Below are 26772 nucleotides of genomic sequence, written 5' to 3'. Positions count from 1 at the left end.
ACACCAGACGCGGAATGCGCGTCAAGCACGAGTGATTTACATGTTACGTCAATGCAAACGCGTGAATAAACATCCTGCGGCGCGGTACGCGTAAATGGCGCGGCACGAATGTTGAGAATGGCGCGTTGCGAAAAGCGCAGTACGCGTTGGGGCGAATTGAGCGTTTTGCGCGTTTGACGTGCTTAACGAGCGTTTTGCGCGAATCTCTCGAGTTCGAAAATCTGAACTTCAGCGGACATTCGCGCCGCGTTAACCAATCAGAAGCTTGCTCTTGTGGGGGCGTGATTGTGACGTAGAACCTGTTGATAGTGTCCCGGGGGAAATCCTCCAGGCGACATCGACAACAAGTCATCAAACTAAGCTTGGCACAGTCAGAAGCACCGCTGAAAGCCTCCATCATCCAGGTTCAGTTTCTGGAGGAGTTTATGAGCTCACAGAGCTGGATGCACCTCTGAAAGCATGTAGTGGACTCAGACACGGTCCTAAACGTATCAACGCTGTTTTTCAGTCTTCATAAAGCACATAAACACTGTTATTTTCTTCATAAAATCCATGTTAGCCATTTAGCAACGAAGCTACAGTCACCGGGCTGACAGAAGCTCTGCCCATCACACGAATCCGCGCCTGTTCTGAAGTGAATTTGACATGCGAATGAAGCGGATTTCACGCCCGTATAAAGCGGTGTTTGACGCGCGAACGAAGCGAGTGAACTCAAATGTTCACGCAGCAATTTACGCGCGAATAGCGCGATTTATCTGCGCGTTCCGCGTCTGGTGTGAACACAGCATTAGGCTGCAGGGTGATATGGCGGTGGCTATTATTATGGTATAATATAGTGTATTATGGCTGTATTGAATGCACAAGTTTAGAATTTTTGAGCACAATTTTTGACTTTCTATTTGGCAAGTTTTGCTGCGAAAACCTGGCAACCGTGTTCTCCCTGTAACTGTGAGTTTGCTGCCAGCCTGTTGAAGGGCAGCTCATAATCTGACAACAAATGCTGCTATCAAACACTTTGGTCAGGCAGCTAGCATTACTGAGAGAACAATCATGCCTTTACTATCACCCCGGCCAACTCCAGCAGAATAATAATGATTTTCCAGCAACCTTTTTATTGTCCTTGCAGTATTAAAATGATATTTGGCTCCCATTAGCATGCGTGAGTCACTTGGGAAATTGGCAGCTTTATAATGACCTTGAGTTATGAACAGACTTCTCATAAACTCTGATTAAACAGACTCGTAATGGTACTGTTGCGTCAACAGATAACACTGCGAGCGATCAAACCTAATCAAAGCATCCCTTTGCTCTTGAAATGATTGTCTCGTTCAAGTCTTTAATTCTAACAGTGTTTTCTCTGATTTCATCTTAAAGGAGTTTTTTTTTTTATTCATATTCATATTCAGGCTTGTTTACAAAACAGACCATGACTAAAGAAAAACAGTGAAGATATTGTTTAAAAAAGTCAATTGACCTTAAAAATTTAAGACAGGGGTCACCAATCTCGGTCCTGGGGGGCCGGTGTCCCTGCAGGGTTTAGCTCAACTCACCTGCTTGTGTGTTTCAAGTATACCTAGTAAGACCTTGATTAGCTTGTTTAGGTGTGTTTGATTAGAGTTGGAGCTAAAATCTGCAGTTTGGTGACCCCTGATTTAAGAAATTGTAATATATAAAAGTAATTGTTACAGTGGGGGAAATAAGTATTGAACATGTCGACTTTTTTCTAAGAAAAACATCCATTCCCTGGATGTTAGTAACAACCAAAAAAATCCAAATATGCAAAGAAAACAAATCTAATAAGTTCCCAAATGAAGCTATGTGTTATAAACTGAAATCACACAGGGAAAAAGTATTGAACACATGAAGAAAGGGAGGTGCAGTTCAGCAGTGAATGCCCAGACAGCAGCTGAAATCACTCAGTAGTTCTTCAGCAACCCTCTGCCCTTTTTCAGTGTAAATGAACATCAGCTGCTTCAGTCCAACATCTACATTAGCAGGAGGATAAAGATGAAGCCAGGGTGGACATTTCAGCAAGACAATGATCTAAAACACAGCCAAGGAGACTCTCAGAGGCTCTCAGAGAAAGAAAATCAAGCTGCACAATGGCCTAGTCAATCACCTGATCCGAATCCAATGTAAAATACGAATAAATCTCAGATTTGAGACGAGATCCACAGTCCCATCAAGATTACGTCTGTGTGTGTGACTTTACATGCAATGCGTGTGACTTCAGTAAAGCCTTTATATAAAGCATTCAGTATGTTTTAGTAGCGCTTTCTCCTTCTGTCATTTTATTATTAGTACACATCACTCATTTTTCAGATTTGTTTTATTTTTGCTTGTATTGTTTGGGTTTTTACCAAAATCTGGTTCAACTCTATGTCAACAGCTCCTTTAGAAATATAAATTCCAGGAAAAAACATGACAATGTGTTCAATACTTATTTTCCTTGCTGTAAATAAAATTTTAAATAATAATATATCATAAATATATATCATTATTCATTCATTTTCTTGTCGGCTTAGTCCCTTTATTAATCCGGGGTCGCCACAGCGGAATGAACCGCCAACTTATCTAGCAAGTTTTTACACAACGGATGCCCTCCAGCCGCAATGCATCTCTGGGAAACATCCACACACACATTCACACACACACTCATACACTACGGACAATTTAGCCTACCCAATTCACCTGTACCGCATGTCTTTGGACTGTGGGGGAAACCGGAGCACCCGGAGGAAACCCACGCGAACGCAGGGAGAACATGCAAACTCCACACAGAAACACCAACTGAGCCGAGGGTCGAACCAGTGACCTTCTTGCTGTGAGGTGACAGCACTAACCACTGCGCCACTGCCTCGCCATATATCATTTATTTATTCAGAATATATTTTTTTTTTATTTCTTAGAGCTGATAATAACAACATTAACAGCCAATCAGAATCTGTTCTGCTTTATAGAGTTCAAGTTTAAAGCAACCAGAGATAAAACAAAATAGACTTTTTGGTAAAATTTAATAAATTACTTAAGTCTTAATTTTTACTTTCATATTAAATTTCAAGTATAGTAGAATTTCATGAGTACAAACTGAAAAATGTATACAGTACGTTTACTTCATGTAATAAAAAATCTAACACTATGGGCTCTATTTTAATGATAGGCGCAAAGTCCAAAGACATATAAACTAAATCAAGCATTTTCATGTATATATTTTTAAAAGTATGAAAAAAGTCAAGATATAATCTCAAAAATCTGCTATTTGTCCCTGCAATTGTGAGTTCTTATTAACTAAATCAAGTATTTTCATTTATATATTTAAAAAATCAAGATATAAGCCTAGAAATCTGCTATTTTACCTTATAAAAAAGTCAAGATATAATCTCTGAAATCTGCTATTTTTCTCTGCAATTTAAAATTTATATAACCTAAATCAAGCATTTTCATGTATGTATTTTAAAAAGTATGAAAAAAGTCAAGATATAATGTCAGAAATCTGCTAATTTACCCTGCCATTCTGCAAATGTTTGAAAAAGTCAAGATATAATGTCAGAAATCTGCTATTTGTCCATGCAATTGTCAGATTTTATTAACTAAATCAAGTATTTTCATGTATATATTTAAAGAAATCAAGATATAAGCCTAGAAATCTGCTAATTTACCCTGCCATTCTGCAAATATATGAAAAATTCAAGATATAATTTCAGAAATCTGCTATTTTTCTTTGCAATTTTGAGTTTATATAAACTAAATCAAGCATTTTCATGTATATATTTTTAAAAGTATGAAAAAAATCAAGATACAATGTCAGAAATCTGCTATTTGTCCCTGCAATTGTCAGATTTTAATAACTAAATCAAATATTTTCATGTTTATATTTTAAAAACTGAAGATGTACTGTAAGCTCTGAAATCTGTTAATTTACCCTGCCATTCTGCAAATATATGATAAAGTCAAGATTTAATCTCTGAAATCTGCTATTTTTCTCTGCAATTTAAAAATTATATAACCTAAATCAAGCATTTTCATGTATATACTTTAAAAAGTATGAAAAAAGTCAAGATATAATGTCAGAAATCTGCTATTTGTCCATGCAATTGTCAGATTTTATTAACTAAATCAAGTATTTTCATGTTTATATTTTTAAAAGTATGAAAAAAATCAAGATACAATGTCAGAAATCTGCTATTTGTCCCTGCAATTGTCAGATTTTATTAATTAAATCAAGCATTTTCATGTTTATATTTAAAAAACTGAAGATGTAAGCTCTGAAATCTGCTAATTTACCCTGCCATTCTGCAAATGTATGAAAAAGTCAAGATTTAATCTCTGAAATCTGCTATTTTTCTCTGCAATTTAAAATTTATATAACCTAAATCAAGCATTTTCATGTATGTATTTTAAAAAGTATGAAAAAAGTCAAGATATAATGTCAGAAATCTGCTAATTTACCCTGCCATTCTGCAAATGTTTGAAAAAGTCAAGATATAATGTCAGAAATCTGCTATTTGTCCATGAAATTGTCAGATTTTATTAACTAAATCAAGTATTTTCATGTATATATTTAAAGAAATCAAGATATAAGCCTAGAAATCTGCTAATTTACCCTGCCATTCTGCAAATATATGAAAAATTCAAGATATAATTTCAGAAATCTGCTATTTTTCTTTGCAATTTTGAGTTTATATAAACTAAATCAAGCATTTTCATGTATATACTTTAAAAAGTATGAAAAAAGTCAAGATATAATGTCAGAAATCTGCTATTTGTTCCTGCAATTGTCAGATTTTATTAATTAAATCAAGCATTTTCATGTTTATATTTTAAAAACTGAAGATGTAAGCTCTGAAATCTGTTAATTTACCCTGCCATTCTGCAAATATATGAAAAAGTCAAGATATAATCTCTGAAATCTGCTATTTTTCTCTGCAATTTAAAATTTATATAACCTAAATCAAGCATTTTCATGTATATATTTTTAAAAGTATGAAAGAAGTCAAGATATAATGTCAGAAATCTGCTAATTTACCCTGCCATTCTGCAAATATATGAAAAAGTCAAGATTTAATCTCTGAAATCTGCTATTTTTCTCTGCAATTTAAAAATTATATAACCTAAATCAAGCATTTTCATGTATGTATTTTAAAAAGTATGAAAAAAGTCAAGACATAATGTCAGAAATCTGCTATTTGTCCCTGCAATTGTCAGATTTTATTAACTAAATCAAGTATTTTCATGTCCATATTTAAAGAAATCAAGATATAAGCCTAGAAATCTGCTAATTTACCCTGCCATTCTGTAAATATATGAAAAAATCAAGATATAATTTCAGAAATCTGCTATTTTTCTCAGCAATTCTGAGTTTATATAAACTAAATCAATGTATATATGAATATGATATATTAAACATGCTGATAAAAAGTCAAGATATAAGCTCAGAAATCTGTTACTTGTCCCTGTTAAATCAACTAAATCATGTATTTTCGAATGTAACCTTGATGAAAACACACAGATACAGTGTAGCTGTCAGAGATGATGATATATTTTGATTGAGAAATGTAGCGCTAAGCTTTTCTCATATAAACACACAGACATAATTACACGTTTCAGCAACCTTGAAGAGCTGAACATCATCTCTCTCTCCCTCTCTCTTTCTCTCCTTGTTTAGATCGAGCTCTCTCGACCTTCATCTAGAGGACATTGACACTCTGCATACAGATAAACAGTGTTTGAGAAGCAGGTTCAGACTCTCTCTGCTGTAGTGGATTTCCATCTGCTCTCTGCATTAATATGAGTCCCTCTGTAGTGCGCTGGATGGATAATTCACTACACAGGGCTCTGGCTCAAGGTGTAATGGCCCCGCTGAAATACCTCAAAGTGGCCCGAGGCAATGTGGATGAAATCCATCAGGCAGGACTACACACACAGACAAGTCAATTTATGAGAAAATCAGACTCTGTGTATTGTGTGGAGGATGTGGAAATAGCAGGAAAGAACAAAAGATGTGCTGGGGGGAATAATAGTTGCTTTTCAGGCAAAAATACACAAATTATGACATTTATTTATTCATTCTCTGTTTACTTGATGTTGTTAATTGCATTATGGGATGTTGATCTCTGCTCTGTCGACTTTTAATGTTGAAAATTCAACTCTACAGTTTAACAGAGGGACTTTTATTGACATTTTAGGCATTTGAAATATTAATATAAGTAAGATCTAGAGAAATGAGTGTGTAAATTTCCAGAAAATGTGCTGGCAGTTTGTTACAAGGTTTTGTAGTGTAATGTACAACACCAACCCAGACAATATTTCACTTTACACTATTAAAAATGTCGGAACTTTTCAAGACTACTGTAGATGTTGTTGGAGGAAAGATCAAGTTCCCATAATGCAATTCAAAAGCATAAATAAACAGAAAAGCACTTTTTTTTACAGAGTAGTTATTGGAGAAAAATTAGGAGACCACTAAAGAATAATAACAAAAAAGTAAGATGAGTAATGCCGAGTTCAGACTGCATGATTTTCTTTTTTTTTTTTTTTGTAATTCAGTTTTTTTTATTTCCGATAGTGAGAATATACAATTTTTACAATCAGATAACAAAATACTTTTAACAGATATAACCCCATATATATTTCCCACCCCCCCACCCCATTATACGCACATCAGGAAACACAGAATAACTATAGTTTAGACCAAGCTGTTAGATAATTTCCATTAAGTTGTCATCCGTAGCATCAGATGAGGGTTAAGTGTCCAAGATTTCTTTGACGTTGCATATGTAGATTTTCCATGCCGTAAGAATGTCCATTTTGGCATGGTTGATCCGTGCTGATGACAGTTCCAGATATAGTATTTCCAATAATGAATGTAACCAGTGCTTAACTGAGAGATCATGAGGAGGTTTCCACCTTTGTACCAACATTTTCTTTGTAGCAGTTGAAGCAGCTAACCAAAATTTACGGACCTTTGCATTTAAGGGAAATTGAGAGTTATCATTCAATAGTAACAGTATAGGGTCTTTGGGGAAACAAATTTTTGTAACTTTAAATAAAATGTCCAGTACCGAATCCCAAAGTTTTTGTACCTCCGGACATTCCCACATCATATGTAAAAAGGTATCTGGACGCTGTGGTTCACAGAACTTACAATATGGATCTGGAGATAAACCTATGATATGTCGTATACGTGTGGTTAAATATGCCCTGTGGATAGTTTTAAAATGAATAAACTGGTGATTAGGGTTTGTGGAAGCGTGGAATGTATTATGCCATACAGTTTCCCAATCGATAGTTGTATTGGGTCGAGACATATCAGATAGCCATAGTCTTTCTTTTGAGAAACTATGTGCATTAATATTAGAAAGACAGCAGTAGAGATAGGAAACAGTTCCTTTTCTTGGAGCATTATATATCCATTTCACAATCGGGTGGGTATGAAGATCCTTACCCCATGGTGTCTTATGAGCCTTTAGTGCTGCCCTTATTTTAAAATACATAAAAAGAGTGTTGGGAGATATATTAAATTTGTTAACCAGCTCTTGAAAATCTAAAATAGATTTTTCTCCATTTATGTCTTTTAGTGTTAGAATACCTTTATTGGCCCATGATGGTTGATTAAAAGGTTGTCTACCAGAAAGTAGGTTCACATTGTGCCACAGAGGAGAATGATTATGCCAGGTGGTTCTGGAAGGAAAATAAGTTTCTACCTTTTTAAAAATTTGGAGGGTATAGGATAAAATAGGTCCATAGCGCAATATACATTTCCTATGGTTAAAGCCTGAGAACAGAAAGTCTTGCAGACGTGTTGGAAAAATAAGGTCTTTTTCTATTTCTTTCCAAGAACATTGCATATCAGGTTCGAACCATTTCACAACTGAGAGCAGAATAAATGACCAGTGGTATAATTTGAAGTTAGGGCAGGCCCATCCACCCTCCGTTTTGTTTTTTTGGAGAGTGGACCATTTTACACGGGGACGTTTTCCATTCCAAACAAATTTGTTTAAAATCGAGTCTAACCTTTTCCAATAGTTTGGAGGTGGAGGGAGGGGAAGCATGGAGCTTATGAAATTAATTCTGGGCAAGATATTCATTTTTATTGTTGAAATTCTGGCGGGTGGTGATGAGGGTAGGCGCATCCATCTCTGGATATCAGCCTCAACCTTACTGTAAATTGACATATAGTTTATTTTAGGTATGAGTTGTAAGGTTGGGCTCAGCTCAATTCCTAAATATTTGACTTTTGTTGATATTTTTATATTAGTATTATTAGTAACATTATGGCCAATTGGATTAAGGGGCATCAGAACTGATTTAGAGAAGTTTATTTTGAAACCAGAAATTCTTCCAAATTCATTTAAAGCTGTGAGGGCATTGGGTAGTGAATTTTGTAAATCTGATAGAAATAGAAGTATGTCATCAGCATATAAAGAGATAGAATGGACAGATGAGCCTAACTGAATTGGGGTAATGTTTTTACATTGTCTAATAAATTGAGCCAGTGGTTCTATTGATAGATTAAACAAAAGAGGAGAGAGAGGGCAACCCTGTTTTGTTCCCCTCTTAATACAAAAAGTGTCTGAAATAATTCCCACTGTAGTTACTCTAGCCAAGGGGTTAGAGTATAGAGTTTGAATCATCTTAATGAATTGATCGCCAAAATTAAAGTTTTTCAGTGTGTACCATAAATAGCCCCATTCCAAGCGATCAAAGGCTTTTTCCGCATCTATAAGGAGGAGGCCACTAGGTTTTTTCAACTTTCCTGATTCAGCTATAACGTGTAGTACTCTGCGGACATTATCTGAAGCTAAACGTCCTGTTATAAAACCAGCTTGGTCTGGATGAATTAATTTACTTATTACTGATTGTAGACGCTTGGCGATAACTTTAGCATAAATTTTTATATCTTCATTAATCAGAGAAATAGGTCTATAGTTGGAACATTCAAAAAGATCTTTTTCGGGTTTAGGTAAAACAGTAATTAAAGCAGTATTAAGATCTTTATGAAAATGGCCTTTGGTTATGGCCTTGTTTATTGTTTGTAGCCAAATGTGTCCCAGTAAGTCCCATAGTACTAGATATAATTCGCCAGGGATGCCGTCAATACCTGGAGATTTCCCTGTATGTAAATCCCTAACTGCATTATGTAATTCATCTAGAGTTATTTCTGAATCTAGGTTGTCAGCATCTTCCTTAGAAAGTTTTGTTAAGTTTAAAGACTCAAAAAAATTTTCTAAATGATCCGTGTTAGTTTGTATTTCTGAAGAGTATAATTTTTCAAAAAACTTCTTAAATGTTTTGTTAATATCTGAGGGGTTTGAGGTGAGAACCTGTTCAGAGTTTTTTATTGCATTTATATTAAAGCGTTGCTCATGTTTTTTTAAAGTGAGTGCAAGGAGTCGGCTCGGTTTGCTTCCATCTATGTAGTATTTATGTTTTGTGATGTGCATCAAGTATTCGGTTCTTTGTCTAAGCAGGTCATTAAGTGTAGCTCTTTCTACCTTTAATTTTTGTTGTGTTTCTGTTGCAAATTTATTTTCTAATTCCCGCTCCAATTCTCCACACCTTTTTTCTAATGATGATATTTGTTGGAGGTAATTCTTTTTAAGCCTTGCAGAAAAACTAATTGCATTATTTCTTAAAAAACCTTTAATAGAGGCCCAAAACATGTCTTGGTTGGAAACAGAATTTTGATTAATGCTAATAAATTCAGTTAATTCTGATCTCAGTTGTGAAATATATTCCTCGTTTTTGAGTAAAAGAGTATTGAATCTCCATCTAGAGGGTTTGGTCAGTGTACTAAATTGCAGCGATGTTGTTATTGCATTGTGGTCAGAAATACTTTGTGGTAGAAATTCAATGTTCTTTACACATGAAAATATCATAGGAGATAGTAAGATGTAGTCTATTCTTGAATAGGATTTATGTCTTGGTGAGAAGTAAGTGTATTCTTTCACATTAGGGTTGAGCAACCTCCAGGTGTCACTCACGTTTAGGTCTTTAGTAAACCAATTTAATGCTTTTGAAGACTGGGGTTGTATCATTGGGATTGAAGGATTTGATCGATCTAAATCGGTGTCCATTACCGTGTTCATGTCTCCTCCAATAATAAGTGAATATTCATTATAGGCTAAAAGAGTTTTTGTAATGTCTGGGAAAAAAGGAGCATCATAAGAGTTTGGGGCATAAATATTGACAAACATTAGCTTCTTTCCTCCTATATTAGTACAACAATATGCCATTCTACCATTATTGTCTGATCCTAAATTTTCAATACTAAAAGTATGATTTCTTTTAAATAATATTGCCACCCCTCTCTTTTTAGAGTTATAACCTGAAGATACTATAGGAATATAGTGTTTGTTTTGTAATCGCTGGACATCTGCTATCCTTAGATGGGTTTCTTGGATAAGTGCAACGTCTATGTTTTTCCTGCGAAGATAATCTAAAAATTTAGTCCGTTTACTAGGAGAGTTTAACCCTCTGACGTTAAGAGACATAATATTTAAATTAACCATAATCTCTGAACATAAAGCTTTCACAAATAAACATGTAAAGATTGTAGTAGTAGGTGCAATTTAAACATAGAAATTTCGTGGATATATATGAAAAGAATATAAAAATTTCTGCGTATTTTATTCCTGAGTGCCCCACCCTTTCCCTAACCCCCTCAATAACGAGCGTCTGTGGCGATCGCGAGGCAATGTCTTAACACTATTCGCCTTCCAGTACCTCCTTGATATTAAACAGCTGAGGAACGTTACAACCATCAGTGTATCAGCATCAACTCTATTTAAACATGTAACAAGTTTTGAATTCGGGCTGTTATAAATCTTAAACCAAGAAACTTAGCCCCCACCTTGTCGACAAAAAAATAAATAAATAAATAAAATAAATTAATAAAAATAAATAAATAAATAAAAAATAATAAAATAAATAAATAAAATAAATAAATAACATAACAAATAATAGTAAAAATATATATAATAATAAAATAAATAGTATTAAATAAATAAAAATAGTATCATGAATATCTAACCGTAACTTTAAATACCAATAAAACAAAATAATAATATTAATAGTAATAGTTGTTTACCGTATAATTTGGTCATTTAGGGGGCTAAGAAATGTTTCTAATCATGTCATTTAAGTGTTGATAAGTCCAATATTGTCTCCTTAATCGGTTTCCTCCATTGCCTCCTGGAGCTGAGGATATAAAGACCTGCGAGCCGGCGCTGACGTTGTTCGCTCCAGTCCCTCGATGTATTTCTCGGCTTCATCCGGCGTCTCAAACGAGTATTTTTGGCCTTTGAATGAGACTTTCAGTATTGCTGGGTAAATTAGAAAAGTTTCCGCACCTTTTTGTTGGAGTTTGGATCTGACGGCCGAGAACGCTTTTCTCTTCTGTGCGGTCGCGGCGCTGTAATCTGCATAGAATTCCAGACGCGCTCCTCCGGGTAGTGTGGGCTTTGCTTTACGTGCACCTTGAAGTATGGCCTGCCTGTCCGGATAACGAAGGAGTCGAAAGATCATCGCTCGTGATCTGTTTGAGTTAGAATTCGAGTAGACTCGATGAGCTCTGTCAATCTCTATTGGATTTGAACGCCCTGACAGGTCCGGGATCCATTTAGGGAGCGTTTTCTGAAGGAAGCCGATAGGGTCGTCTCCTTCCATTCCCGCAGGTAAGTTGACCAGACGGATATTGTTGCGTCGTGAGCGATCTTCCAAATCCGTGCATTTTCGTTGTATTTGGTCAAGCTGAGACAAGCAATGATTAGTATCTTTTTTAGTTTTGCGAAGGTTTCCTTGTAGATCATCTACTTTTGATGTTATCGACGCCATGTTCTTACCCAGAGAGCCTATTTCTTCTTTTATAGCTCGAAGAACAGTTCCATTTTCATTAATGTAGTCATTGAAAGGAGCAAGAGCGGACTTTATTGCCTCTGTTAACATGCCGAAGACCATTTCACGCAAGGCTTCCTGCTGCGCTTCGATTGCATGGCTGACGATGGAGGCCACGTCGTCATCAAGCGTTTTTAGTCGTTTGTTTCCTGTAGCTTGTTTTTGAGGAGACATCGTCTTTTTACTAGTTGCCATTCTTTAGAAGGAGTTGATGTTCTATTTTAATTAGGAATTTATCCTCAATTTGAAGAAAAAAAATGTTATAATCGGAGGTATTTGTAAGGAGCTCAGTGCCGAGCAGCCATCTTGCAGCGCGCGCCACCGGAAGTCCCGGACTGCATGATTTTCAAAGTAGTCGTGTCACAGATGTTTTCACACTGCTTGACTATCTGGGCTTGCGTTTCATCGCTGCTTTGTTTACACTGCAAGATGGTTCGGCGACAGGGACTTTCACATTCCATGACTTTACTATAGGGAGAATCGCTGACAACTTCGTCCAAACTACGTCTCACAGCCAAAAACATGTAGTATATCTATTGTTATTAACTACATAATGAGAAAGAAGCCTTTAATGGGGTAGAACATGTACATGTTTGCTCACCTGGGTTTAAAGGGAATTAGCCATTTCTCCTCAACGTTGATAATAAACTGATTTATTTCTGTATGAAACGTCAAACAGACACGGTTGCTCCTGAGTCCCGTCAAACCTCCACTAGTTTTTCCTCCATTTCGTGGGTCCAAATAAACCGAAAAAGAGCGCTTTTAACTTCTCCCCCAGCCTCCCGCTGGCCTGCAGCAGGTATACACACACACGCACATGCAAGTGAAAGCTGCTCTCTCATTGGCTGTAGGCGATCGCTGATGTTAATTTCAGTCAAAACTCAATTCACACGGCATGATTTGAATCGCCGACAGCTCCAGATATTCAGCACACCAAATATCTCACAGGCATCGGCGACTCATCAGCGATTCTCTCAGATCGCGTCTTTGATCGTTCATACTGTGTGATTGTCACTCACGTGCACGAACACAGATTTGCCTGTGATTTCAGGCATTTGTCGGCGATTTCTCAAAACCTGTCGGCGAGCCAAAATCGGGGCTAAAATCACGCAGTCTGAACTAGGCATAAATTGTAATATTTGTTGTCATTATTTAAAGGTCTGATAGTATTTCTAATAAATGTTAAATATATATTGCTATTAAGAGCTTCTTTTTTTCACAGAAAATAACAATTTGGTCAGATTAGCAAATGCTTTTATTTGTTGTGATTGAAAATCATGGTTATTTCACCAATTATTGATTATCATACTAAAGTTAAAACATTGATTTTTTTTGGGGGAAAACTTAATTTAAAAATTTGTGCAAAAAAAAAAGGAAAATAAATTCTATAAATGATGACAGTTATATTTTATTTTTGGAAGAAATATGATGGTTAATTAGAAAATTAAACAAAAATGTATGTATGTGTATATATATATATATATATATATATATATATATATACTGTCGCCTTACAACAAATGGGCCGCTGGTTCGAACCTCGGCTCAATTGGCGTTTTCGTGTAGAGTTTGCATGTTCTCCCTACCTTCCTCCGGGTGGTCCGGTTTCCCCCATAGTCCAAACACATGCGGTATAGGGGAATTGGGTAGGCTAAATTGTCCGTATTGATGAGTGTGTGTGTGGATGTTTCCCAGAGATGGGTTGCGGCTGGAAGGGCATCCGCTGCGTAAAAACTTGCTGGATAAGTTGGCGGTTCATTCCGCTGTGGCGACCCCGGATTAATAAAAGGACTAAGCCGACAAGAAATTTAATGAATGAATATATATATATATATATATATATATATATATATATATATATATATATATATATATATATATATATTCATTTTCATTTTGGCGTATAGTCCCTTTATTATTCAGTGGTCGCAACAACTGAATGAACCCACGCCAACATAGGGAGAACATTGGAACTCCACACTGACCCAGTCGAGGCTCAAACCAGCAACCTTCTTGCTGTGAGGCAACATGGCTATCCACTGAGCCACTGTGTATATATATATACCAGGTGTGTGGGCAAACTCTGCCCTGGAGGACGGGTGTCCTGCACAGTTTAGCTCCAACTCTAATCAAACACACCTGCTTATAGATTCCTATTAACCCTGAAGACACTGATTAGCATGTTCAGGTGTGTTTGATTAAAACTGTGCAGGACACCGGCCCTCCAGGACCGAGTTTGCCCACCCCTGATATATACAGTTGAAGTCAGAATTAGCACCCCCCCCCCCCACCCTGTTTATTTTTCCCCTAATTTCTGTTTAACGGAGATTTGTTCAACACATTTCTAAACATAATAGTTTTAATAACTCATCTCTAATAACTGATTTATTTTATCTTTGCCATGATGACAGTAAATAATATTTTACTAGATATTTTTCAAGACACTTCTATACAGCTTAAAGTGACATTTAAAGGCTTAACTAGGTTAATTAGGTTAACTAGGCAGGTTAGGGTAATTGGGCAAGTTATTGTATAACGATGGTTTGATAAATAGCTTAAAGGGGCTAATAATTTTGACCTTAAAATGGTGTTTAAAAAATGTAAAACTGCTTTTATTCTAGCCTAAATAAAACAAATAAGACTTTCTCCACAGGAAAAAATATTATCAGACATACTGTGAACATTTCCTTGCTCTGTTAAACATCATTTGGGAAATAATTAAAAAGGAAAAAAAATCAAAAGGGGGCTAATAATTCTGACTTTAACTATATACTGTATATAGTAAAAACTAACTGTATACTAACTTGTATATAGTAAAAAAACTGGATCTACATATTTTTGTTCACTCAAGTTCATTCATTATAATTATAATATTGACTGTATTTGTCATTAGTCATCCTAAATGGTAATTGTATTTAAAAATAAACACATTTAATATAATGTAAGCTTAAAGAGACAGTTCATCCAAAAATGAAAATTCTGTTATCATTTACTCTTACCTAAACCCTTCCCTTACATATTTGCTTTTTTTCTGCTTCTAATGAACAAAAAGACGATAAAAAGTCTTTGGATAAGTCGCTTTGGATAAAAGCGTCTGCTAAATGACTAAATGTAAATGTAAATGTAAAAAGATGGAAAATAGCAGCCAGTAGTATTTGTTTCCTATATGAAAGTCAATGGCTACAGGTTTCCATCATTTTTCAAAATATCTTCTTTTCTGTTCAACAGAAAACAGAAACTCACAGATGTTTAAAATCGCAGTGTAAATAGTGAGCAATGTTCATTTTTAAGTAAACTACCTCTTTTACTAATCCAGAGTAAAAACATTAGTTCAAATGTGATATTTTTGTTCTTATAACAGAATTTTACAGTGTTTTAATGCTGAGAAAGGTAAATGACATGAAGGATTTTCATTTTCCACACAGCTTTAACATTTACTCTTGTTTATCTGTGTTTTTCTCACCGAGGGGAAGAGAAAAGACAAAAAATCTGTGACAAGCTTTTCGGCACATCTTTAAATGTCAGATTTGAGGCCACGGGGCTGAAGGAAACGCTCCAACCAGCTTCTAAAACAATCTTACTGTCTGTCTGGATCCTTAAATCTAAGATATATATATATATATATATATATATATATATATATATATATATATATATATATATACAGTTGAAGTCTGAATTATTAGCCCCCTTAAATCTTTTTTCTTCTTTTTAAAATATTTTCCAAATTATGTTTAACAGCAAGAAATTTTTCACAGTATGTCTGATAGTATTTTTGTTCTATTTGCTTTATTTCGGCTAGAATAAAAGCCGTTCTAAATTTTTTAAACACCATTTTAGAGACAAAATGATTAGCCCCTTTAAGCTAAATTTTTTTTGATAGTCTACAGAACAAACAACTGTTATACAATAACCTGCCTAATTCCCCTAACCTGCCTAGTTCACCTAATTAACCTAGTTAAGCCTTTAAAGGTCACTTTAATCTGTATAGAAGTGTCTTAAAAAATATCTAGTAAAATATAGTTTACTGTCATCATGGCAAAGATAAAATAAATCTATTATTAGAAAGGAGTTACTAAAATTATTATGTTTAGAAATGTGTTGAAAAAAAATCTTCTCTCGGTAAACAGAAATTGGAGGAAAAATAAACAGAGGGGCTAATAATTCAGGGGGGCTAATAATTCTGACTTCAACTATATATATATATTGCTGCTGATTTTGTGTATCATGCAATAAAAAAAAATAATTAAAAAATGTAAAAATTAATTAAACAATCTGGCTTTTGTCACATTGCTGACAGAGAGACAAGTGCTCATTACATCCTACAGGAGGGATTAAACAAAACACATGTCAGAAAAATGTAGCACTTTATAGACACGTCACTATGGCAAGCTGCTTTAACTTCTATTCAGGATAAATTCTTGATATCAGTGATTTTCACTATATAAATATCCGTAAATTTGCAGTTTTCTTCCATATTTTGTGATTCAAGTTTTTATTTTTCCCAGTTTATTTCTGCTTTTGAATTGCTTTATAATACCTTAATCTTTCTTCCAACAACTTTTAATGTTGAAAAGTTGTAAAAAGCTACTTTTATTGACATTTTAATAGTGTGCAGTGCTGTATTGTCTGGGTTGGTGTTGTATATTATGCTACAGAAACCTGATAAACCACCAGTACATTTTACACACTTATTTCTCTCTATATTCATTCATTCATTCATTCATTTTCTTGTCGGCTTAGTCCCTTTATTAATCCAGGGTCTCCACAGCAGAATAAACCGCCAACTTATCCAGCAAGTTTTTACGCAGCGGATGCCCTTCCAGCCGCAACCCATCTCTGGGAAACATCCACACACACATTCACACACACACACTCATACACTAAGGACAATTTAGCCTACCCAATTCACCTGTACCGTATGTCTTTGGACTGTGGGGCAAACCGGAGCACCAGGAGGAAACCCACGCGAAGGCAGGGAGACCATGCAAACTCCACACAGAAACGCCAACTGAGCCGAGGTTCGAACCAGCGACCTACTGCGCCACTGCCTCACCCTTCTCTCTATATTATTATTTATTATACATTATATTATTTCAAATGCCTAAAATGTCAATAAAAGTCACTCTGTTAAACTGTTGAGTTGAATTTATAACATCAAAAGTAGACAGGGCAGAGATCAACATCCCATAATGCAACCGTAAATAAAACCCTTGTGAATCACAAAATAATGAAACTGTAAATTAACAAATGTTTTTACAGTGTAGTTAACATGTTAACATGCTTATTCTTAATATCAGCAGTTGGATATCGTCAGAAACTCAACAGTTCATCTCTTGAGAATGACTTAAAGTGGACTCGGCTTGCCATAACGTTAGCTCCTATCCGGCTGATGAAGTTTGACGGTCCATCAAAATGTATTAAATCCATGCGCTGACCTTCTGTGTTTTCATCGGCACCTTTTTAAGCTTGGGAAAGATCCCTCTCAGGCTAATGCGCCTCACAGCAGACTGACATATGCATGGGAAACCACCGAACACAGCACATGAAGACACCTTCAACATGCTGAGAAATATCAAGAAGATACAGCTGAAGTCAGAGTTATTCGCCCTCCGGTGAAGTTTATTTTCTTCAAATATTTCCCAAATGATGTTTAACAGAGCAAGGAATTTTTCACAGCATTTCCTATAATATTTTTTCTTCTGGAGAAAGTCTTATTTGACCCTAAATTATGTTGAAATAATCTAGAATAGAAGAAAAAATAAATAAATGAAATAAATAATGACTTTTGTGATGATGAATTTTGATTTTGGGGTAAATCCCTTATATAATATAACCAATTAACCACTGAGTTAATTTTCTGAATTAGGGGATTGTTCACCCCAAAATCAAAATTCATCATCACTAAAAATATTATTTACTTCATTATTTTTTTTCTATTATTCTGGGTTATTTTAATATAATTTAGGGTCGAATATTGACCAAACCATTTAATTTCCGAGTTAATTTTCTGAATTAAAAAGATAACCCAGAATAAAAGAAAAAATAAATAAATAAAGTAAATAATGACTTTTGTGATGATGAATTTTGATTTTGGGGTGAACTATCCCTTTAATTCAGCGAATTAACTCAGTGGTTAATTGGTTTAGTTAATATTTGACCCCAAATTATGCTGAAATAACCCAGCATACAATATATATATATTTTTTAATGAAGTAAATAATGACTTTAGTGATGAGGAATTTAGATTTTTCTGTAAACTATCCCTTTAATTCGGAAAATGAACTCAGCGGTTAAATAGTTTAGTCAATATTTGATCCCAAAATATGTTGAAATAACCCAGAATACAAGAACTATAAATTAAATAAAGTAAATAATGACTTTAGTGATGAGGAATTTTGATTTTTCTGTAAACTATCCCTTTAATTCGGAAAATGAACTCAGCGGTTAAATAGTTTAGTCAATATTTGACCCCAAATTATGCTAAAATAACCCAGAATAGAAGAAAAAAATAAATAAATGAAGTAAATAATGACTTTTAGTGATGATGAATTTTGATTTTGCGGTGAACTATCCCTTTAATTCGGAAAATTAACTCAACGGTTAAATGGTTTAGTCAATATTTGATGGATACACTGTGGTCATAAAAGGATGGACATGGTCAGCAATAATACAGCCGGCAGCTAGCTCTCTCCAACTCTCACATGGTCGCCCACTGAAGCTAAGCAGGGCTGCGCCCGGTCAGTACCTGGATGGGAGACCACATGGGAAAGCTAGGTTGCTGCCGGATGTGGTGTTAGTGAGGCCAGCAGGGGGCGCCCAAACTGCGATCTGTGTGGGTCCTAATGCCCCAGTATAGTGACAGGGACTCTATACTGCTCAGTGAGCGCTGTCTTTCGGATGAGACGTTAAACCGAGGTCCCGACTCTCTGTGGTCGTTAAAAATCCCAGGATGTCCTTCGAAAAAGAGTAGGGGTTTAACCCCGGCATCCTGGCCAAATCTGCCCACCGGCCTTTGTCCATCATGGCCTCCTAACCATCCCCATATTCCAATTAGTTTCATCTCTGTCTCCTCTCTACCAATCAGCTGGTGCGATCTGGCGCAAAATGGCTGCCATCACGTCATCCAGGTGGATGCTGCACACTGATGGTGGAACCCCCCCACTCAGGTAGGCTGAGGCGTTGACATGATGCTTAATTGGTAATAACCCAGAATAGAAGAAAAAAATAAATAAAAGAGGTAAATAATGACTTGTGATGATGAATTTTCCTTTTTCAGAGAACGATTCATTTAATTCAGCTAATGAACTCAGCGGTTAAATAGTTTGATCAATATTTAACCCCAAAATATGTTGAAATAACCCAGAATAGAAGGAAAAAATCAAATGAAGTAAATAATGACTTTTGTGATGATGAATTTTGATTTTGGGGTGAACTATCATATTCATTTGGAAAATTAACTCAGTGGTTTTAACTGGTTTAGTCAATATTTGACCCAAATTAAGTTGAAATAACCCAGAATTGTTTTAAAGTGTCAATTCGAGGTGAATAATGTCACACTTTATGGAGCTGACTGCTAAACAGTCATTCTGAAAAACACACACTGTTCACAAGTGGGATTAAAAACAAAAAGCTGTCATTTGCTTGTCTATAAAAGCCGATAATCTCAGTCAGAATGCAATATGTTTCTTGGCTTGTGATTGTTCTGTTACGCGGCTTGAGAAACACAAAATTAATGAGGATCAGATGTTTGTGTTTGCAGTTGATGTTGATGAAAAAAGCTTCCCTTTCCTGCATGAGGAGGTTTTTCCTCTTTTGTTGTGGTGTTTTTGATCGACAGGTGTGAACGATCTCAAGGTAACGGTGATCACGGTGTCATTTCCTCTTAAAGTAGATCATTACTTATGTCCTGGAGATAATCTAGAGACTGTTTTGGCTTCAGTCAAGACGGCAATAACTCACCTGAGATTAGTTTTTCAGACCGCATCACCTCTCGCATTATCTAGAGTTCAAGGGTTTGCTCTTGACCAGCAGAATTGCATTACAGAGACGATTATACAGGCACGAGATTGAAGAACGGTAATGGCAGAATGCCATTTTAATCTATTTTTGAATAAAAATCTGCACAGATAGGAACAATAACAGATGGTCATTGCAGTTTTAGATTATGCGTCTTAAAATGGATACCTGAGGCTCTCAATCAGTGGAGAGAAAATAAATAAATAAATAAAAGAGCCACACATCAGGGGACATAATGATGATGCTAATTGCAGAAAATAGCTATACAATCTTTTTTTCAGCTTTGCTTAAGCTGATTTAGGGGCGGCACAGTGGCTCAGTGGTTAGCACTGTTGACTGAAACAAGAAGGTCGCTGGTTTAAGTCCCAGCTGGGTCAGTTAACATTTCTGTGTGGAGTTTGCATGTTCTCCCCGTGTTGGTGTGGGTTTCCTCGGGGTGCTCCGGTTTCCCCACAGTGCAAACACACACTGTAAAAAACGGTCGTGATTTCAATGGTAAAAAACTAAAAGTGCTACAGTACAAATCCGTAAACTGGTTAACGCTATGTTTCCTTAATATATACGCCGAATAACGGTAAATTTACTTTCCCAGAATTCCCTGCATGGCACATAACTTTTTATGCATTTTATTGGCATTAATATGAATCTTTTTAGTTGTTTCCCCATCAGTTATGCACATTAGAGATTTATGTTACATCTAATGTTGATAAACAACGTTTATTTCATAACTTTAATTTTATGCGTGTTACCATACTGGTGTTCAGTAGCTGTGTGAATGACACTGAGCACCTTCTAAGGCCCCGTTTACACTAATGCGTTTTAGTTTGAAAACGCATAAGTTTTGCTACGGTTACGCCATCCGTCCACACTACGCCGGAGTTCTCGAGCGCCGAAAACGGAGCTTTTTGAAAACGCTGGAGAGGCCGTTTTCATTCTAAAACGCTGCTGCTCCGTCTCAATGTGGATGATGGAAAACGGAGACATCTGAAAACGGAGGCGGGGCTGCAGACATTCGCCTCTCTGATTGGGGCTTTTCCTGAATATTAAGTAGCCTAACACACACAGTTCAGTCCTGCATCTTCTCCGTGTAAGTTAAAACTTCGCAAGTTTGATCATGGCTGCATCTCTTCTTTTCAGTTTGATATGGAAAACAGACTATACCGAGGACACGGGTAAATCTTCAAAGGGAACAGTGTACTTTATAACTTCATTCACATCACCCTGGCTACGTTGTTTTACTTTCTCAACAATAAAATGTAAACATGATGGAACTGCCTATTTTCATTTTAATATTAACAACTAAACAGACAGCAGAAATGTTGAGGCGTCGTGCTGCATATATGAGCGTCATCTTCACTGTGTGGATATTTATAACAAAACGGAGCCTATAACAACAGCCTCCTTTCAATTTCAGTGAAAATACGAAACACACCCTCTCTTTGCTGAATATCAGTTTTAATCGATAATGGCCATTATAAAAGTATAACATACAATAAGTTTATACATTATAGGAAATAAAGGCAAGCGATCAGTCAATATACAGAATGTACGTGGTTACATTAATCATTAACTTATCTTTGCTCTCAGCCAAAACACGTTACCTGAGAACAAGTAATAGATTCCAATGTCCAATGAATATGTCGTTAAATAAAGACAACAAGATGAAAGAAATATTCCGTTTAATAAATATAGTGAGGTTAGATCCAGCGGGAGATGCTTGATGAGAAGTCCGACTAGCACAGCTCTCATCTGGGTAGATTGGCTACAGCGCTTGCCTGAGAGTGTGTGTGTGGTCACGTGATGTGCGTTTTCAGCGTTTTGGTGTGGACGGAGAGCAGTTCAGAAACGCTGGGTGAAACGCGAGTGTGGACGCGGATCGTTTTCATTCTAAAACGCCGTTTTAAAACTAAAACGCACTAGTGTAAACGGGGCCAAAATGCCGATACTCTTTTCTGCTTGTGGGAGCAGTTGATTGTGATGAGCATTGGCTCATTATGTACCTTCCTCATCACCACCTGCATGTGGGTGTGCTAACGTGTCTAACCGTTTAACAAAAGATGTGTAGATGTTGATCATTCAAAATACAGACATTTAACCTCTATAAATGAATAAAATATGGTAGTTTACCGTAAAAATGAGAAATTACTTTTACTGTTTGTACCGTGTTTTTAACGGTAAAGTACTGGCAACCACAGCTGCCGTTTTTTTACCGTAAATTTTACGGATTTATTTTTTACAGTGCATGCGCTATAGGAGAATTGATTAACTAAATTAGTCGTAGTGTGTGTGTGTGTGTGCGTGAGTGTGTGTGTGTGTACTGGGTTGCAGCTGGAAAGGCATCCGCTGTATAAAACATGTGGTGGATAAGTTGGCGGTTTATTCCGCTGTGGGAACCCCAGATTAATAAAGGGACTAAGCAAAAAGAAAATGAATAAATGGATGAATATCATACGCATTTTTATCATTTAGAGAGCAGATGTGCACAGGCAAAATGTTTTGAATGACTTTCCACAAAGCGAGTTTTCCTGAAACCCAAGGCTTATTGTTTTTGTCAAGAAATTCCTCACAATTCATCTCAAAAATGGCAAGATTATGTGAAAATTAGTAGCATAACTACTTAACAGAAATTAAATTTTTGCGTGAACTACCTCTTTAATCCACAGGAACAACACAATCTCACGGCAATTCGTAACTTTTTCATTTAGTTGCTAATTCGTATGAATTCGTATAATCTAATTTGTACGATTTGCTCATCCCCCAATGACGGTTGGGTTTAGAGGTGGGGTTAGGTGCCACGTCTCCTTTTTAAAATTGTACAATTTCGTACGAATTAGCCACTAAAGCCTGGTTTATACTTCTGCGTCAAGTGACCGGCGTGACCCATGGCGCATGCAACGCGCGTAGCTGTGCATTTATACTTCTGCGCGCTGTTTCTGTTGGTCTGCATTAACACCTCCGAAACGCTAGTTGGCAGTGAAGTGTAAATGTTCCTCTGTGTCGAGTTTCTTCTCTGCTGTTTTGCTTTTACTGAACACTTCCTGGATGTACAAGTGGCTTAAACTCGCTCATTTTGAGGCAGGAACCGCCGGACGTGCAACAACTTTAACTATGAGGTAAACACAAAACAAAACTTTCCATCCGGAGCTCCTTCACGGGACTCCACACTTGTAAACAATCGCTCCATCAGGCTAGCACCATTCACGCGGCTCTCGGTCCTGCCCAGACTCGTCAGCGCTACCAAGCCGACCAATCACAGAGCTTGCGCTATGCGTCGTTGCGATGTGTAGTTACAATTTTTGAGAGGTTCACGTCAGTGACGCCGACGGCCACGGCGAAGGGCTATGCGTCAGTGCCGTAGCATACGCGTGCGCTTGTCGCAGAAGTATAAATCAACCTTAAACTGGCAAAACGTAAAATACTTAAGTTTTCTTGTGAGATCAGGCTGACAGGACCGACTTTAACGTTTGGGTTTGTGCGTATTTCATTCGACACAATATTATACTCATTTATTATTGTTATTAGAGTGCAGAAATAGGCAAAATGTTTAAAATGACTTTTCACAAAGCCAGAAGTTTACCCGAGAAACCCAAGACTTATTGTTTATTTTTTTATCTAAAAATTCCTCACAATTCATCTCAAGATTATGGAAATCATTTGCATAACTACTCAACAACAAAATTTAATTGTTGCATGAACTATCCCTTAAACCAGGGGTACTCAACCCTGTTCCTGGAGATCTACCTTCCTACAGAGTTCAGCTCCAACCTTGATCAAACACACCTGAAACAATTAATTAGGACCTGAACAGCACTTGATAATTACAAACAGGTGTGTTTAATAAGGGTTGCTTAATCTGAAATCTGCAGGAAGGTTGCTCTCCAGGAACAGGGTTTAACACCCCTGCCTCAAACAAACGACCGAATTTAAGCCAACGTTTGAGTTTGTCCATATTTGATTTGACGCAACATTGCATTTGTTATTATTACAGAGCAGATGTACATGAACATAACTGTTTTGAAAGACTTTCCTCAAAGCTAGATGTTGACCTGAAACCCTCAGAATTCATCCCGAGATCATATGAAAATCAGTAGCATAATTACTTAACAGAAACTAAATTTTTTTGAGTAAACTATTTTTTTAAATTTAAAGAACGTTTTTTAAACCAACATTTTGTTTCTCCCTTTTTAATTTGACACAATATTATACTCATTTTAAAAAATATTATTAATTTAGAGAGCAGATGTACTTAGGACTTTTGAATAACTTTCCACAAAGCCAAAAGTTTACCTGACAAACCCAAGACTTATTGTTTTGTTTTGTTTTTTAATCAAAAAATTCCTCACAATTCATCTCAAGATTATGGAAATCCTTTGCATATCTACTCAACAACGAAAATAAATTGTTGCATGAGCTAGGCTTTAAACAAATGACCGAATTTAAGCCAACGTTTGAGTTTGTCCATATTTTATTTGAAATTGTTACACTTTATTATTATTATTATTATTATTATTATTAATTTCGAGAGCAGATGTACATTAGCAAAATGTTTTACTTCACATAACGCTAGTAGTTTACCCGAGAACTCCAAGGCTTATATTATATCAAGAAATGCCTCACAATTCATCTAAAAAACGCCAAGATTATATTAAAATCAGTAGCATAACTTCTCAACAGATATTACATTTTTGCGTGAACTACCTCTTTAAGCCACAGGACCCACTTTATACCAACATTCGGGTTTGTCCATTTTTAATTCGACACAATATTATATGCATTTATTATTGTTATTAGAGTGCAGATATAAGCAAAATGTTTTAAATGGCTTTCCACAAAGCCAGAAGTTTACCCGAGAAACCCAAGACTTATTGTTTTGTTTTGCTTTGGTTTTTTTTTAATCAAAAATTCCTCACAATTTATCTCAAGATTATGGAAATCATTTGCATATCTACTCAACAATGAAATTAAATTGTTGCATGAGCTAGGCTTTAAACAAACGACCGAATTAAAGCCAACGGTTGAGTTTGTCCATATTTTATTTGACGCAACATTGCAGTTGTTATTATTACAGAGCAGATGTACATAAACAAAATGTTTTAAATAACTTTCCTCAAAGCTAAAAGTTTACCTGAGAACCCCAATGCTTATTTTATATCAAGAAAAACCTCACAATCCATCTATAAAGCGCCAAGATTATGAAAATCAGTTACTCAACAGATATTACATTTTTGCATGAACTACCCTTTTAAATTCACAGGATCCACTTTAAACCAACATTTGTGTTTGTCCGTATTTAATTTGACACAATATTATATGCATTTTAAAAATTATTATTAATTTAGAGAGCAGATGTACTTAAGAAAATGTTTTGAATGACTTTCCACAAAGCTAGAAGTTTGCCCAAGAACCACAAGGCTTATATTATATCAAGAAATACCTCACAATTCATCTATAAAACGCCAAGCATTTTTTGAAAATCAGTAGCAACTTAACAGAAATTTAATTTTTGCATGAACTACTCCCTTTAAGCCACAGGACCCACTTCAAACCAACGTGTGGGTTTATCCGTATTTCATTCGACACAATATTATATGCATTTATTATTGTTATTAGAGTGCAGATATAAGCAAAATGTTTTAAATGGTTTTCCACAAAGCCAGAAGTTTACCCGAGAAACCCAAGACTTATTGTTTTGTTTTTTGTTTATCAAAAAATTCCTCACAATTTATCTCAAGATTATGGAAATCATTTGCATAACTACTCAACAACGAAATTAAATTGTTGCATCATGAACTATCCCTTTAAACAACCGACCGAATTTAAGCCAGCGTTTGAGTTTGTCCATATTTTATTTGACGCAACATTGCATTTGTTATTAATACAGAGCAGATGTACATCAGAGTGTTTGAATGACTTTCATTCATTTTCTTGTCGGCTTATTCCCTTTATTAATCTGGGGTTGCCACAGCGGAATGAACCGCCAACTTATCCAGCAAGTTTTTACGCAGCGGATGCCCTTCCAGTTGCAACCCATCTCTGGGAAACACACACATTCACACAAACACTCATACACTACAGACATTTTAGCCTACCCAATTCACCTGTACCGCATGTGTTTGGACTGTGGGGGAAACCGGAGCACCCGGAGGAAACCGCAGGGAGAACATGCAAACTCCACACAGAAACACCAACTGAGCCAACGCCACTGCTTCGCCCTGAATGTCTTTCCTCAAAGCTAAAAGTTTACCCGAGAACCCCAAGGCTTATTGTTTTTATCAAGAAATTCCTCACAGTCCATCTCAAAGACGCCAAGAATATATGGAAATCAGTTGCATAACTCAGCACAGAAACGCGAGGAATCCTAGAAATTCCTTCAGACGCTTGTAAACATCTCCGTTCAAATCTGATCACGTTCAAAACACAGTTTATAACATTTCTAAGGCTCTCCAGCACGACACATCCAGCATACTGTATATATTTAAAGCTCTCTTACCGGGTAACGCGGTGTTTTTTTTTCTCCTCCGGCGGGGATGAAGCCGACGGTGCGGTGTTGAGCCCGAACTCGACTATTATTATAATGATGGAGGAGGAGGAAGATGCTAAAACTGCCCTCAGCATCAGCACCAGCATCTGTCTGATCCTCCTGACTGAACTTCAGGCGTTCAGATGGAAAGTGTCGAGATCAAACGAGCTGGGAAAGTTTGCGTGGATTTTGGTGTCCTCCTCCCGCCTTCGCGCGCGGCTTTCATTGGTGTGTTGTTTGGAGAGAAACAGGCTTTGATAGAAACGCTGCAAGAAAAGGTTAGGCTAATTAATAAGATGGCTAATTAAGGCTGACTGCTGTCGTTGATAAGTCGTTGC

The 26772-nt window shown here is 36.2% G+C and overlaps 1 protein-coding gene across 1 annotated transcript in view; it reads right to left on the bottom strand.

Annotated features, from left to right (window-relative positions):
* The window catches only part of npy8ar (neuropeptide Y receptor Y8a), a 40979-nt gene extending 14393 nt beyond the window's left edge, over positions 1-26586 (bottom strand). Inside the window, exon 1 of the mRNA XM_087268844.1 lies at positions 26405-26586. The gene's annotated coding sequence lies outside the window, so the exon portion shown is untranslated. The remainder of the gene's footprint in view (positions 1-26404) is intronic.
* Between the last annotated feature and the right edge of the window lie 186 nt (positions 26587-26772).

This window comes from Danio rerio, chromosome 10 (genome assembly GCF_052040795.2).
Source record: "Danio rerio strain M-AB ecotype USA chromosome 10, GRCz13ab, whole genome shotgun sequence".
Lineage (NCBI taxonomy): Eukaryota > Metazoa > Chordata > Actinopteri > Cypriniformes > Danionidae > Danio > Danio rerio.
This window is presented reverse-complemented; position numbering and strand designations above follow the sequence as displayed.